Source organism: Cricetulus griseus, chromosome 3, assembly GCF_003668045.3.
Source record: "Cricetulus griseus strain 17A/GY chromosome 3, alternate assembly CriGri-PICRH-1.0, whole genome shotgun sequence".
Lineage (NCBI taxonomy): Eukaryota > Metazoa > Chordata > Mammalia > Rodentia > Cricetidae > Cricetulus > Cricetulus griseus.
Window position 1 is genome coordinate 265021076 of NC_048596.1, and position 13593 is coordinate 265034668.

Below are 13593 nucleotides of genomic sequence, written 5' to 3' on the forward strand. Positions count from 1 at the left end.
GGAAGAAAAGGGGGTGTTAGGGAGGTAACTCAGTGGATAAAGAGCTTGCTGTGTAAGTATAATGATGATACTTCTGATCCCCTGAGCCCACACAAATGCCAGTGGGTATGGTAGCCTGCCTGTAATTCCACCACTAGAAAGGCAAAGATGGGCTAGCTAGATTAGCCAAATCAGAAGCTCTGGGTTTAGTTAAGAGTCTGCCACAATGAAAAAAGAGCAATGGAGGAAGACTCCTAATGTTAAGTTTGGACCTACACACACACACACACACACACACACACACACACACACACACACAAATGGCACAGCAGCCCACACGTGAAAAAAAGAAAAGGAAAGAAGGCTAATGACACTAGCAATGGGAAAACAAGATAGTTATACTTTAGAATCTGGGTCCTGTTCACACCATTAACATTCGTGTTAGGCAGAGCATGGTGGGTGCAGGGAAGGAGGTGTGCAATGGGTGTGGCCACTGGGTATGAAGAAGTGAGAAGGGTGAGGGACATCAGATAGCATGAACACTCGTAGCTCTTTGCAAATGTCCAGAAGCCGTTATCTATCTTGTTTTAGATTTGCTTTTCTTTATTTAAATCTTTCTCCAGTGTCTCTGTCCCCTCTCTCCAGGAGCTGTGGCAGACACTTCTTCCTGAGGCCGACATTTTCATCATAAAGAAAGCCTGCAGTTTCTAGTTACAGCTGATCACAGGCAGTCAGGATAACCAGAGTGGGTGTCTCCCCATGGTCACTCTAATTAGGTGATCACAGCCATCTCTCTTGACATGTCTGCGAGGGGCTGGAGCTACTTGGCAATGAATCCATCAGTCACACAGAGAGAACAAATGGGCCAGGTCAAAGGCAAGCCTCACCTTTATTCCACATGACTTACCCAGGAATTGTTTCACAGGCTTGAAAGGGAAGGCACAAAAAACGTCAACAATTTATGGTACGTGGGAAAGCTCCCTGTATTTTATTCTAGATTAAGAAACTTGAAATGTGAATTCTTCTATAGTGATAAAAATGAAAATGTTCACAGGAACTACTAAGAAAATATATAAATAATAAATTCACAGGGTCAATAGTATTTCAATGTGCTAGAGTAACTCATGATTTAAAAAAAAAAATTCTGGTGCTTGTTTCCATAACATGAGAAACTGACTCTTACACTTCTCTGCATTTTAAGTTGTTTAACAAGCTGGACCTTTCTGGAAGCTGTGTGCACTGAGCATGCCATTAGATAAAAGCTGTTGTGGTTTGGGCTGTGGTGGTTGCTCTCACATGTCTTCCTCAGGTCAGTTAAGTCATCACAACAAAACAAAACGAACACATAGCTGGGAAATTCATACTTTGCTGTTACTGGCTAGGACTCCATCCTACCACAGAGGTTCCCATCACAGGCGAGGCCCACACAGCAACCAGAGATGCTCGATATTTAGAGCTTCAGGGCTCAGGAAGCAGTGAGGCCTCTCTGTCTGGCAGGCATGAACCACTGACTTCTTCCCACGCAAAGGTATAATTTTTCCAAGTCAGGGCATCTGAAAGTGTTTCTTACCTCGGAGCTCTGCTGGAGAGAGTAGATTCCTTGACAGCCACAGCACTTTTGGCTCTCAAGCATCTTATAACAAGTTCAACTCTTTTCAGAAACTCAGAAACAGGAAACAGCAATGCAAGCTCAAATCCTGCACAGCTCTGAGCTTCAAAGTAAATAAACAACAACGCCATGTAGAGCTGGGACCATGCTAAGGGTGCAGCTCATATTTCACCCCAGGGCCTACCTAGCCATGCTATGGTAGATATTGTTGCAAACAGAGAAACTGGAGGTATTTGAGGTGAAATTACTTGCCCATAGTCATGGCTGCCAAGTGGCAAGGTTGGAATTCCAACTTAGGACCCTGGCTGCAGGGACAATGCTCCAAAATACGATGTGTATTATACATAGGACATTCAGTATGGCTGAATTCTGGGAAGTTTTTCCTGTTAGATGCCTTCTCAGCTCTCTGTGTCCTTTCTCATGAGGACTCTGGAGGATTGCTGGAAAAATATGTACACACACACACACACACACACACACACACACACACACACACACTATTGCTTTTGCATCCTGATAGAATGAACTGCAAAGGAATATGCTGCTGCTGCTCTTCTCTGAGCCTATTTGCCACCCCCTGGTTTTAAAGCGTATTCTTAGCCCTGGTGGAGTCTTCATTTCCATCTGTCTGGAGGGGAGGAAATGAGAAAGAGTCCCCACTGATGCCTGTCATCATCATTTAGCCCTTGCTGGTTTCTCAGATCTCTAAATCAGCCTTTAAAAAGAGCAATGGGATTCCAGGTACGAACCATGAATTTTCCTTATAATTCCCCCCCCCTTTTTTTGACCAAGTAACTATGTAGTACCAGAACATGCTGAAATGCATTCTTAAAATATATCCTTGATGCTTCCTCGAGTATTGTTATTATGACCCATGATACTGCAAGATGAATATAAGCATGGTTTCTTTGAAAACGCACAGGTAGCCTCAGAATGCTTATGGTTGGGTCACTATGGGTGTAAACAGGGATGGGATATCGACTTGCACAGTGTCATAGAGAACTTAGTAACTATTCAACTAGCTCTCAGTGCAACAAAAATACTCCTTTTTTTCAATCTTGCCATTGTCTCATGTTTATCGGTACCCCTTATCTCCTTTACCAGCATGGCACCCCTCACCTTTTCATGTACCCTGCATGTTTGGAGTGGTCCCAAACTTTTTGAGCTTCCCATGTCTCTTCCTGTGAAGACTTTGGTTTTCTGCAGCAACAAAGTCACTCACCTTTCCCAGCTTCTACGTCCTCAGATGAAAAGGTGGTCTCATCCAGAGCAGTCATCACTAATTACATAGGTTACTTTTCTGTTGTGGGGACAAAATACTTGACAGAAAGAATTTAGAAAACTGAAGCTTCCTTTGGGCTCACAGTTTCAGAGGATCCATCCATGTGTAAGAGCCGACAAAGCAGAACACTTCAGTTTATATTGTGGTGGACCAGGAAGCAAAGAGAGGGCAATCTTGGCTCTCACCCTGGCTTTCTCCCTTTTCCTTTCCAGTCTGCCTCAGTCCCCAGTCCGAATTCAGGGTAGATTCTCCTCCACAGTCAATTATCTCTGGAAATATCTTCAGATAAGCCCAGAGCTCTGCCTCTATCTAGACATATTGACAATGGAGGTTAAGTAGCATGCTAACACAGATTTAACAGTCGTTTGTCAACAACAACCCACACCAACTAGAATTTTACAAGCAAGACTCTGAGCAACTTCTAGAAAAGACGAGACATTGAGGGGCATGGACACATTGGTAAGAAGCTAATATCTACAAAATTAATTCTGCTTGGGCTTCGTAACTTGGGGCTTTCAATCATACCTCAGTTTCTAATTTGAAATGCCTACCATTTATCTGGGCCTTCTGGAGCCTTCCTCACTCTGTATGTAGTTTAGTGAGGAATCCTGTTTTCCTCCATAAAGATTGACGTTGTTAGTCAAAAACAGCAGCAGCAAGAGTAAATTTGCATTTTAAAGTCAGAATGATTCATTTTCAATGAAAAATAGATGGCTGGCTGCTGCAGTTGTTTTTAGTTCAACTCTGACTAAGATTACAGATTGATACTGAACGACTTAGAAATGTGAGCCTCCCTATAAAGGGAAGAATGGTATGTTTGACTTCATAATTTAAAAGCTGTGTACAGCAAAAGATACTGTCAACAAAACGACATGACAAAAACCGATGGGATAAAACAATTACAACACATAATTAAGGTTCTGTCATGCAATGTTAACATTAGGACTCCACAACAAGTTCCCAATACTTACAAACCATGAAGACAACCTCCTGATGTATGTGGGCAGACCAAAGGAATGGCTCCTCTCAAGCCTAGCTTGGTGAAAAGGTGAGCTTGATTAGAGTCACTGACAAGAACATGAGTAAGGGGCTGTTCACAGAAGCAAGGGTAACTTACAAGTAGCTACAACCATGAAGAAAATGTCCCTCCTTTGTCCAACAAGTGTTAATTGCTCATATATCCTGCTGGGCCCCTCCGCACTCCCATGACAGAATGTTAGTTGGCCCTGGTGCATGTCTCCTGCAGGCAGTCATAGCTGTTGAGTGTTCAAGAGAGCAACAACCATGTCATGCCCTTAGAACAGCATTCTACAGCAGTGCTTGGCAACATCCAATACAGAATTTTGGGTGTTCCCAATGGGGTAAAAAAAAGCTAAAGGTTTATTTCAGATATTCTTAATTTATAATCTTATATATTATATTTTTGCATATCCTAAGTGAGTTTTGCTGTACATTAGTCAACTTTAAAAGAGACGTATACATTTCAGAATTCTAAGTGAGAGTCGGATAAAGTGCTACAGTTTGGATATAAAGTTTTCCCCCAAAAAGCCCACGCCTTGAAAGCTTAGTTTCCAGCTAGGGGAGTTAGTCAGTGAGTGACAATTGAATCATGAAGGCTCTGACAGAACCAATGGATTCACCCTCAGAGAGATAAATGATGTAACAGTGTTATTGGGAGGTGGTAGTCAGTGGGAGGGGAGGCCTAGCTAGGAGAAGAGGGTCACTACTGGTGTCTAGGGTAGAGTATGGGGGTGACAGTTTTGTTACTGTTGTCTTGCTCCTATACCTGTTTTGTCTCCCTCTCTGCTTCCTGGCCACAATGAAGTGAACCTGTCACCATCATGTCCTGCCTCACCACAGCAATGGATCAAGCCAACTGAGCACTGAAACCTTTGAGCTCATGAGCAAAAAGCAAATATTGCCTGTGTTTAAACTCTATCCTAGGAACTTGAGCCACCCATGAGAACTCTGACATAGATAAGAAGAATAAAAAGCACAGGGGAGGCTGGGCTTACCAAATCCGGGATGTATAGGTTTTCTGGCAAGCCTGGGAAACATTAGCATTTGGTGGCAATCCTGACAAATAGCCCTGGCAAGGTAGAACAAAAGACTTCACTGGCCTGATTCAGAAGAATAACTCAACATTTATCAGAAATATGTAAAATCGTGTATTTCTATAAATATGTAGTCGTATGAATATGTAACTATATAAATTATATAACATACAACTCCATTGTATAAATTTCTTTTGAGCTCAGTAAATTTCCCAAGGATGTAGAAGGCATAAATATTTGAACAGTGAACAAACTTCTTTTCAAAAGTCTTGAAGACAGGGTTGTAATGATGAAATTTTGGGAACCATCTCACTATTCTCTAATGTGCTAAGGTACATCCACATCGCAGACACAAAGCACAAGTGTTTACATGGGAAGCTGTCATCTTCCTTATTTTTAAAGTTCTAGTACACTATTAATAAACACACTATTTGCATTTTTAAAATAATATGAAATGCCACAAATACATATGTGGATATAATTGTTAAGGGAAAAATAACTTGATGATTCAAAAGAAGTAGCTTGGGGTTGAAAGTGGGGAGTGTTTCCATTTTTAATCTTATAATTTTCCAAGCTATATTTTTAAGGCTCATTTTCATTATTAACATACTAACTGTCTCGGTTTCCTTTCCTGTGGCTGTGATAAAATACGTTGATGAAAACATTTAGCTGGTGATTCCAGGTTACAGACAAATCTTGTAGGGAAGTCCAGGCAGCAGGGTCTTGAAGCAGCTGGTCACATTCCATCCACAGTCAAGAACAAAGAGCAATAAATCAATGCATGCATGCTAGCTAGCGTTCAGCTCCCTTTCTCAATTCCAATATAGTTCAGAGCCCTCTGCCTGGGGAATGACACCACTCATAGTGTGCAGGTCTTCCCACCTCAACTGATGTAACCAAGGTAATCCCCCATACACATGCTCTCAGGCCATCTGATCTACACAACCCTTCATGGAAGCTTTCTTCCCAAGTGCTTCTCCATGGTGTCAAGTTGACAATTAGGGCTGTCATACTAGAAAGAGGAGGAAAGGATTGGAATTTTTATTATTAAATAGTGTGACAAGTGGGGAGATTCTATTATGATGTTGCTGTTTTCTGGAATTTATGTATCTATTCAAATGCCTCTGTTCATAGTGCATATGTACTTGTATTCCCCACCCCACTGATTACTTAAAAGTCTAGGAGGAGCACCATCTTGAATGTTGGGATCACTGGGAGGGTGAAAGAGAAGGTAGAAATATTGTAATTATATTATAATCTCAAAAGTAAAATTAAAAGAAAGAACATTGGGAAATGTGAGTTCTGGTCCCCACTGTGTTATACACTTAATGTCCAATATAGTTCAGAGCCCTCTGCCTGGGGAATGACACCACTCATAGTGTGCAGGTGGTGCACACTCATAGTATGTCTGTCTACAGCCCCTAGTCTCACTTCTGTTCACATCTAGAAAGTGGAAGTTGGCAAGACCAGTGTTTTTCTAATTCTTCTCCCAGAAGATGCAAAGACGCCATCCAAAGCCTGCAGCCTCTCACCTCCTGCTCCTCAGCCAAAGTGGCTCTGCTCCTATGCTTTGCCTGTCTATCCAACCAAAGGTTGATTTCTGGAACAAGAGTCAGATGAACAAAGCCAGAAGACTTTATCTGAAGGTTCTCTGTGAGAAGCACTTCTTGAGTCTGTATGATGCAGGCCCTGATTAGGGGTGAAGACTTTTCTATCAACTCTAGCTGGAAAGCCAAAGCTACTTATTCTCCTCCTTCGTTGGACCAGAAGCAGGGAGTTTTATTTCCTCCAAGGCATAAAGCTGTGTCATCTGAGCCACCATGGAGATGCATGAAAGGTGTTTACATGTCAGAGACCCAGACAACATGAGTATCTGGGTAAAAGGAGTGCTTGATCATTGTAAATGGCATGGAGCCAGGTGACATTTTGATGATGGTTTTGTTAGAGGGTGATGCTTTCTCTGTGGTTCATGTCTCCTTGAAGGAAAGAATTCAACTGAGTGAAACAGAGAATTTAAACAGAAGTTTATTTAGCAAAGTAAAGGATAGTGCAGGGCTGGGGGGATGGAGAGAGAGGGGGAGGGAGAAAGAGAGAAAGAGAGAGAGAGAGAGAGAGAGAGAGAGAGAGAGAGAGAAAGAGAGAGAAAGAGAGGGAGAAAGAGAGGGGGCTGGCCCATGGGCAGGTAGCAGCTAATTAGCTTCTCCACTGTGAATTTTATTTTTTACAACTGTTTATAAGGTAGGTGTCATATTCATGGGGAGAAGGTGACCTTCTCCCCCTTCCAGGTCACTGTGGATTGGATCTTCTTGAAGAGTCCATAGAGAGTAGGGTTCAAAACCATAACACAAATGATTATACTTTGATATATTTTTTTAAAAATTATGTATATGTGTGAGCCCATATGAATCAATGTATGGAATGTTGTGTGTCACAGCCCATGTGTGGAGGTCATAAGACAACATGTAGGAGTGATTTGTATCCTTCTACCATGTGGGTCAGGAAGTCTAGCAACAGGTTCCTCCACCTACTGAATTATCTCGCAGGCTCACACAGATGACATTATAACGAAGATGGGGTCGATTGCTGCTGTAGATCTTCTATTGGTGCACAAGTTAGACATTGGGAAACTGTGCTGGTGCCTGGGTTTCTGATATAGTGTGAAGAGCCCACCCGCAGCTTTAGTCACTAAGGGACAGTCAGACCACCAGGATACATAGCTACCAGGACACAGTGGTGGTTTCTTTGGCTCCATGTGTCTAAACTCTCTGTGTCATCAGGAGACCAAGAAGCTAAATGTCAAGCAAAGTTTTCCTTGGCTACCTCCTATCTAACTCATTACCTACCAGATCTCAAATTTTCTTTTGCTTATGAACACATTCTTTTCAGAAATGACAGCTGACAGAATCCCTGAGAATATTTCCATAAGGAATTGCAACCCATTCCACTCGGCAGATGTTCAGACTAGAAAGCCACCCTAGATCTTAAACTAACAGCTTCACTGGAAAACAACAAAATAAAACACAAGGCCTGCCCTCCACTCAGCATCAGTCAAATGGAGAGTTTGCATTCTGAGTCTATTGCTCACCCCAGTAAGTGGGGTACAACCTAACAGTACAACCTTTCCTTTGATGTAAGTGGAAAAGTGAGAGAGAGAGAGAGAGAGAGAGAGAGAGAGAGAGAGAGAGAGAGAGAGAGAGTCCTGGAGTATAGCAAACACCACAGAATTACGCTGGGCATTGTGGTGCTGTCTCCAGCTATCTCAGCTCTCCAATGTACAGCACCATAAATACCCATAATGCCATTTCGATACCATCCCTGCTGTATCCCAAATTAAGTGACCTTGAAACTGTTGACAAAAGTAGGAAGCAAAGAGAAGCATCATGGGTCACGCTTCCATTTTATAACCCAACCACAGGCTGAGGAGAGAAACACACCAACTGGGCATTTAGTCTATAATCCCATTTTCCCCCATAAGAACCTCTTAATACAATATTCAGATATCACAGACTAAAAGCTATATACCTCCAGCTCTCTGGACCCATTGGTTGCCTCTTACCTGTCTGCTACAAGTCCTTGAAATGAGTTCTTACCACTCATTTCATTTCAAAGAAATGACTCCTATTTCTTTTGTATCTCCCCTGAGACCCAAGTAAAATGCTAAAATGAGACTAAGTGTGGCTGACATTTTTTTTTCTATTAAGGAGACTAGAAACACTATGGATGCCATTTGAAATATGGTAAATTGCAAAATACATACATTAATTTAATAGTGTAACCATGTCAGACACTTCCAAATAAAAGCTCAAAGAAATGGAAGAATAGATAAATGGGCAATTTTCTCTTATTTAAATAAAACCTGATTTGGATCATCAGATAGCTGCAGTAAACAATTCCCAAATGCCTCCTATGTGCCAAGTTCTGTATAGGTTACTGACATGATAATTCTGGAACACATTCCCCAATAATTCAGTGGCCTAAGTAAAATGTTGACATTTAATGCAATGGTCTTCAGATTAGTGGTTTGGACAGGGTTCAGATGGGTGCCTCTTCTCATTTACGCCTCGCCTGCTCTCCTACCTGGAGGGTCACTGGTTGTCAGCTGTCTGCTGCAGTATGTTTTCATCCTCACAGGCATATTTTCATGGTGTGTCAGAAAGTGGGAGTGAGAACAGGCCCCAGAGTTAGGTGCTTTTCTCCACTATCTCAAAGCAAGTTGCCTGGCTTAACCCAGAGGTAGAGGGTATGAGGGGCATAGCAAAACTACAAAGAACATGAAAAGATTAAGAAATAAAAAAAAATGGGGCTGTAAATGCCATCTTCTCACAGATTCTGTGCCAATTCAATAAGTACTACCTCATCATCGAACTTCACTGTTGTCGTTACTCAATACTCTGTTATCTGTGAAAATTACAGATAACAGAGAAAATTACTAATAAGTTGGAAATTAGCAGTTACTACTTCCTGTCTTATACATGTCTTCCATGTTCACATGGGTTAGTGTTTGTTTTAAGTGTGTGTGTGTGTGTGTGTGTGTGTGTGTGTGTGTGTGTGTGTGCACATGTGTCTGTGTAGACCAGAAAAAGATATCAGATCTCTTGGAGATGGAATTACGGACAGCTGTAAATCGCCAGACAAAGGACCTAAACCTGAGTCCTCTGGAAGACCACAGTGCTCTTAGCTGCTGAACTGGGACTCCAGCCCCATGTAACTGTTCATTTGTTTATAAAGATGTGGAAATTTTTGAGAGGGGGGGGCAGTAAAGAATGAATGAGACTTAAGAACACAATAATTTGCCCTTTTTCTACTTAAATGAGTTCATATTTCCTTCCCAAAAGAGGTATCTACTCTATGTGAGTTATGCTTAAATAAAAAGAAAGAAAATTAATCTTTCACACACACACACACACACACACACACACACACACACACACACACACACACACACACACACGATGGACTTGGGAGTCAGGATGGGGATCAGCCAGGATGAGCCTACAAAACAAAAGGTGAAAAGGATATTCAGGGATATTTTAAGGGCCAGGAGAGTACCAGGGGTATTTGATAACAATGCAAGCAAAATCTTTGTGTGTGTGTCATTGGGTGAAATGATGAGGGTTGACTCTCCTTTCACAACACTTGTTTCTATGTTTATGAAATCCAGACACAGGAGAAACAGCACCATGTACACTTTCTCAGAATTGAGAGGACATCTTGTAAAATAACCCTCCAGACTATAAATGCTGTAGACTGTCATCCATTGCCATCTTACCATGCTTTTAAGACTTGCTTTCCTAGGTGGTGGATTCACAGTAAAGCCAGTGAAAAGCAAAGCTGGAGGAGACCTTCAGATTTCTTGGATCATGAGGATCAGAGGAGAGAGTTACTTGATTTTTTGTTGTTGTTTTGTTTTTCAAGACAGGGTTTCAGTGTGTAGCCCTGGCTGTCCTGGAACTCACAGAGATCTGTCTGCCTCTGCGTCCTGAGTTCTTGGATTAAAAGCATGTGCCACCTCTACCCAGCTATGTATTTTATTTGTGTGTGTGTGTGTGTGTGTGTGTGTGTGTGTGTGTGTGTGTGTCTATCTATCTGTCTGTCTGTCCATGTGTGTCTGTCTGTTCATTTGTCTGTCTGTGTGGATCAAAGGACAACTTGTGGGACTAGTTCTCTCCTTCAATCAATTCAGGATGTCAAACTTAGTGTCAAGTGCCTTTACCATAGGGCCATCTCTCTGGGCCTCTTGAATTTCAACTTTACTCACAATCAGACCTTTCTCTGGGCAGCACTGTGCTGTCTGCCCTCATGACCAGCAGTCCTGAGGGTCAAGTGGCCATAGGGTGAAGTATTACGCTTCTTTCTTAATGACAGAAAATGCACAGTGAAACAAATTTACCTTAAAGAGGATATCTTGATTTGGCAGGAGACAAAACCCTAAGAAAGTTCACTCTGATTCATTGGGGCCTCTGCATTTTCATGAGAACCATTACTCCCCTTCTGGTGTAGATGTGGTTTGCTAAGCTGTCTGGGTTACTCACTATTCTTTCGTTTGGTCAGCATGGTCTAATCCACATAGCAGAGCAGAGTGATGGACCATCGGGTGATAAACTCATAAAGCTCTACAGACCAGTTTTATAAAACTAACCAGGACAAGGTGCAGAGAAGCAAACCAAGACTTGATGCATGCTAGCCAAATAACCCTACCAACTGAGCTACAGCCTCAGCTTCATATCCCATGTTCCTTTGCTACCATCACACCTTGACCAAGGCAAAGGGGAGAAGGACATCAAATACCATTTAGAAAACATGGCCTCTCCTCTGTTATGTCTGTGTTAGGTTTGAATGGGGGTCCCAGACTTCATGAAAATGGGAATCACCTAGAGTGTTGTCAACACTTATCACAGAGGATGTGAATCTGATCAGACAGTGGAAATACGAAGAAAGATTGGGTAAAGGGGCATCTTTTAGATAGCCAATCACCAGCATCCACCCAATCTGTTCTCATAGATTGTGTTGTGTGTTGCTATGACATTCTCACCTTTATCTGTCAATCATCTCTGCCTTGGTTGAGGAACTCCACTTTCCTTCTGGCTTCCTATCTTTCTGAACCTTAATATATCAGCAATAAAATTTATGAAATGTGTCTGAAAATGAAAGATGTTTTTCTGGCCCCAGTAACAGGCAAAGGAGAGTAAAGAAGCTGTTGGGGGAAGAGGGTCCTGGAAAAAGAACACAAAAGCCTTTTTAGTGAAAAGGACTATGGGAGGCACTAAAAATGGATTATTTAGAAAATTCTGGATACTGTGAGCAGTGTGTCCCTTTATACTACTATCTTATTGGTTTTTCAGTTGAATCTATGCTGCACTGATTGGCATGGACTCATAAATATAGAATAATTTTTAACTTTGTCTGAATGCTGAAGTCACCCAAAGAACTTCTAATAAACGCCCAGTGTGCTGGCTCAGATCCCAGATCTTCTGGCATGCTTGGTCTTGAGCAGGGCTTTAGCTGCAGCGAGTGCTAAAAGTTCTCCATGTGCTCAGAGACTTTGAAACCACAGGTCCTAGGTTTAGAACAGCGAGTTTCAGTCTGTTAGTTTATCACAATCACCCAGGGGGGTTTTAATGATTTCAGATGGACCCAGCCACATGTCAGACCAATTCGTTTAGGATATCTGGATATTAGTGGTTTCTAAAAACTTTCCTAGGTGATTTTGGAGTAAGTTCATTTTCAAAAATTGCTGTTTCTAGAGGATACTGATACCAACCATACTTATATCATAAGAAACAGGGCAAGAAACACAAAGACTGTTTCTTGATAGCAGCCAGGAGCTAGTTCCCATAACACCTCACCCTTAGAATATAGTTACCAAATTTCATTTCTGTGATAAGTAAATGAAAAAGCTAAAGCTGTTGAAGGCTGAAAACCACCCTCTGGACAAAAGAGGAATAAGGGCTGGCAAGATAGTTCAGTGAATAAGGATGCTTGTCACCAAGTGTGACGACCTGAGTTTGACTCCTGGGACTTGCATGGTAGAAGAGAGAGATGATATCCAGAAGTTGTCTTTTAGCCTCCTGCACAAGAACACCATGACACACATGCATCCATATTCACACATACACGCACAAACACAAATAATAAAATAATAATAAATAATTTAAATTTTAAAAAGGAATGAATCATTGGGGATAAAAAACATTCAATACAACCTTTACTTAAGGTATTTGTTGTTTTAGATTTGCTTATTAAAAGCATTTGAAGGCAGAAATCCTAGGAGCTCTTGTTAGGTTTCTGCTTAAATTAGAGACACGCTCTATGAAACATGAACCATGGAAAGTACATTAAACAAAGTTTATTACAGGTGGGGGAGGGTAGGAGAGAGAGGAAGGCAAGAGAGAAGAGAGCAAACAGAAGAGGGAGTGAGAGTAGGAGAAAAGAGCAAAGGAGAGAGGAGAGAAGAGAGAGTAAGTGGGCAGGGGTCTGTCTTCTTAAAGGGGTCCTCTACACCTTCATGTCAGACTTTCCCATGGAACCCTGGGCTGACCAGGGTACTGCCTGAGTGGATTCTGCCAGGTGACAGAACCAGGCCAGTGTAATGCCTGAACCTTTCAACTCTGATTTAGGGTCATAAAAGGAAGATATATCTTACAAAAGCTGAGGCTTTTTTTTTTGTCTTTTTCAGTATTGGCCTAATATAAAATCATGAAAACTATCACTCTATAATAGACTAGGACAGCCTCTTCACATCTTATCATACTAGCAGCATGTGGCACTATTTGTTACTAAGATACTGGCGGCTAGAGTTTATACACATAGAAATGTATGTAAAATATATAAATGTATAATGTAAAAAACATCCATGCACAGAAGAAACTCAGAATTTCTTGGATAAATTCATAAGCATATACACACATACCTTCACATTTATAACAATGCACACACACACGATTTCCTGGCTATATCCACATGTGTAAACAAATGCAAGTGCTCGAATACATTTAATTTCTTTCAATTGATTCTGCATGTTCCTAATTTAAGGGAGCAACTGACCATCGCTGCCAAGACTCTTCCAGTGATCAGGGCAATGAAACAGGCTGTCTACAAACCATAAAAGGCTCATTAACTTAACAAAAGGCCAACACTCTGGATTTGGGTGAGATTCGTTTCTTCCTTGT

General features: G+C 41.6%; 1 long non-coding RNA gene across 1 annotated transcript in view; it reads left to right on the plus strand.

Moving 5' to 3' along the window:
* Window positions 1-13593, plus strand: part of LOC118238616 — a 176770-nt gene that overhangs the window by 88198 nt on the left and 74979 nt on the right. The window lies entirely within an intron of this gene.